This window comes from Bactrocera tryoni, chromosome 2 (genome assembly GCF_016617805.1).
Source record: "Bactrocera tryoni isolate S06 chromosome 2, CSIRO_BtryS06_freeze2, whole genome shotgun sequence".
Classification (NCBI taxonomy): domain Eukaryota; kingdom Metazoa; phylum Arthropoda; class Insecta; order Diptera; family Tephritidae; genus Bactrocera; species Bactrocera tryoni.
The window spans coordinates 54,960,365-54,964,379 of record NC_052500.1 but is presented as its reverse complement, the minus strand read 5'-3'; positions in this window follow the sequence as shown (position 1 = coordinate 54,964,379).

The window sequence follows — 4,015 nt, the reverse complement described above, 5'->3', positions numbered from 1 at the left end:
AAAAAAAGTTACTTTTTTAGAATTTATCAATTTTCCGACTTTTCCTCACGAAAAGCATTTTTTTTTTTTAATTTCGAAGCCTTCCCCGATCCACAGCGAACAACCTCCGAAAATTTCATTAAGATTTTATTTCTGCCGTTACTTCGATGCAATTTGGAATACCAAAATAATCTTTCCTCTTTTATAATTTCAACGCTCATTATTAGGCCAGATATATCAGCTTACATACGAAAAATTATTGTCTCTTCTCGATACTAATTAAAATTTTTCTTCTTTTCCTCACTAAACACCTATAAGTTAAAAATCGTTTAGTTAGTTTTTATAAAAAATGTTTTCCGTGAGTTATGTTCCTTTATTGAATTCCGCTTAAGAACTAAAGTTTCATAAATTAATTGTACTTAACTTTAGATCTATGTTTGCTGCTGCAAAGGGTACGAGCTGCTGACACTGCGGCTTCCCACAGGTTAGCACTTCTGCTGACGCCCGCTTCCCACAGGTTGCCGCTACACGTGTCGCATCATATGATACTTTTTGAAAGTGTGGGGTGCTAACTAGTCCCCCCTTAAAATTCAAACTTCCTCGTTATTAAGCATATTTGTAGGGAATTATATTTTTTACAATAATTTTCTATTCGATAAATTCCCTTTTCACAGTTTAAAATTGTATTGAAATTGATTTTATTGATTCTCCCGTTATTTTTTACTGCTCTAATATCTAAAGTTTTACAATTTTGGTTATCTACGGTTGGGAGGCTCACAATATAAATTATAATTTTGCCATAAGTTGCAATTTTTACTTCGGAAAATTCGAGTGCTTCGTCTAAATTCACATATGGAATATTGTCATTGTTTATTACTTCTTTCACAATATATATTTCTTCATTTGATAAAATAAAAGAATTTATTATGTTGGCTTTAGCCCAGTGTATTGCGTATGCAATATTTAAAATTTCTTCCCTAATTATTTCTAATTTATATTTTAGTTATAAAAATGCTTCATTTCTAAACTTTTTTCATTTTGCATGGTTTTAATTATATTATTTGCAATATTTGTTATCTCGCTAATTTTGCATATTGTAAGTTTGTTTATTAATACCCGATTATTGTTATTTTGTAAGACATTACTTATTTTATTTGAAATTATTTCGTAGTCTTCATGGTCTGGACTTCCTGCAATCCATTTCATGCGCTACCCATTAAATTTATTGATCTTTTTATTTTTTGCTCTACTTTTAAATTGTTAAATTGTTATCTTATCTGTGTTATCAAGTGGGATATGAAGGGGTAATTAGGGTTTTTGCGGATAGTTTCAGTTTTAATAGTCGCTTCTATGTGGTCAGGTTTGTCCGTATATTTTTCTATGTCAATTTCATGTATTATCCTAAATGTTCCTTTGTAATCTAGCCGTTCCCTTTTCTATTGCTATTAATTGGGAGTTTGAGTAGTCGAGGATCTGTACTTCCGCCAGGCATAGCGGAAATATTCTGAAAAAAAATGTCGTACATATTTAATTACGTATTCTACCTTTGTGAATTATTTGTCCTTTTTCAGTTAGCACGGTACTATTTCTATCTTCCTTAACTATTTCCTTACTGTAGGGTTTACTTAACTTAGTTCCTAATCTCCTATTTTTCTTAACAAATATTATTTGTCCTGGTATATATGATTTTATTTCCTTCTTATTTTTATTATGGTATTAGATATCCTTTCATTGCTTCTGAGCTAATTTTTCTAAGTTGCTTTGTCTAGTTCTTTCTATGTCCTCGGGGATAAATGTAACATTTCTATGGAAAAATAGGCCTACTGGTTCAAGTGTTGTGGAATGAACTAAATGATTATACTCAGATACTGCTTCCATTTCCTACTAGTCTTTTTTAAATTTTAAAGAGGCTGAGTTTAAAGATGGCTCATTGTCGATAACTATTAATTTTGGTACTCCGAAGAAAAATAAAATATCTCTAAGCGTTTTCTGACGCCTTCTATGGCTCTGCTATTTAAAGCTGTCATGATTATTTTTCCCTCTGTTAAAAATATATCGATATGGACTGTGTGTCCTGGATATGTTGGTAATTTAGTTTCAGCAATTTTCGGTTGATTGGGATGTCTCTCGTACTTATTTTCTTTACAAACGGTGCAGTTGGCTATTAGTCGTTTTATTTTATTTAACATACCTGGAAAATATTTTGTTTCGAGAGTTTGTGTTTTATTTTCAGTGGCATTCCTATGTGCTCTTAAATGTTCTATTAATATGACGTTCTCCTGTTCTTGTTCGTTACTAATATCTTCAAGTAATTTTTGGTTATATATCGGCCTGGGAATATGTTACTCGGGGTAAAAAAGCCTCATTGTTATTAAAATTATTAAAATTGTTCTTTTTCTGGGGAGGTCGTGGTGGTGGTTGAACATTGGGTTTGTGTATCATATTCATGTAATGAATTTATTCTATCGTCGTCATGCTGTCAATTTTTGACATATGTCTATGTAGTGCTTGGGGCAAGACGAGGTAAATTGACTTTTAGTCCTCTAATAAATGTTGAAAAGGGCTTTGTCCCTATATGAATTGGTCATAGTCCATAAGGACTCGTCGATTAACTCGTGACATGAAATTAACTAAATTTCTTTTTCTTTGTAATAGCCCTTTTTTCAATAGTATTAGATTTTTTTTTAAATCTTACATTAATTTAGGACTTTTTTTCCTCTCTTTTTATATCAAATAATCAAATTCCTTTAATTTAAATTTCTTTTCTTTTAGTTTATGACTTTTTTTGATGCTCTCTCTTTTTTGGTTGAACAATTTGATTTCGTATTCTTTATAGTATCAATATTCTTTATGGAGGATGGAGTCATGTGTAGAAGTTCACGCAAGTGAGGAAAGTTCTCTGATCGCCATTCACTTGGGAGTGGCCAGAAACGATTCTTTTACACATGGCTCAAGCAGCTCACTACTTCCGGTCTTTGACCAAGTATCCTCTGGGTAGCCAAAGAACATCCGGTTCGGGGAAGGCGAGCTAAAGTGAGAAGGCGAAACATTCCCTACAAGGGTTGTGCGCTGGGCTTGGGACCCGCCACGTAAAAAAACAATACCAATGAAAACGTTAAAACAGCCTCGGATGAGAGACCCCCCTTTTGATGACGACCATGGCAAACGGAATAAGGACTACGATTTGAGGGCATGCACCTGGAATGTCAGGACCCTTAATTGGGAAGGTGCCGCTGCCCAGCTGGTTGATGTCCTCGTAAAAATAAAGGCTGACATCACCGCCGTCCAAGAAACCGCGATGGACGGGGGACAAGGACAGAGACGAGTAGGTCCTTGTGACATTTACTACAGTGGCCATATAAAGGAGCGCAAGTTTGGTGTTGGATTCGTGGTGGGAGAGAGACTCCGTCGCCGAGTACTATCAATCACTCCGGTGAATGAACGTATAGCCACAATCCGCATCAAAGCGAGGTTCTTCAACATATCGCTGATTTGCGCCCACGCCCCGACGGAAGAGAAGGACGATGTGACCAAAGATGCCTTCTATGAGCGCTTGGAGCGCGCTTATGAGAGCTGCCCCCGCCACGATGTCAAAATCGTGCTTGGCGACTTTAACGCCAGGGTGGGCAAAGAAGGTATATTTGGCACTACGGTCGGTAAATTCAGCCTCCACGACGAAACATCCCCAAATGGGTTGAGGCTGATTGACTTCGCCGGGGCCCGAAATATGGTTATCTGTAGTACTAGATTCCAGCATAAGAAGATTCATCAAGCTACCTGGCTGTCTCCGGATCGAAAAACTACCAACCAGGTCGATCATGTTGTGATAGACGGAAGACACGTCTCCAGTGTTTTAGATGTGCGTGCGCTCCGAGGTCCTAACATCGACTCGGAGCACTATCTTGTTGCATCTAAGATTCGCACTCGCCTCTGTGCAGCAAAAAACGCACGCCAACAAACACAAGGAAGGTTCGACGTCGAAAAGCTGCAATCACAACAGACAGCCGAACGATTCTCTACTCGGCTTGCACTCCTG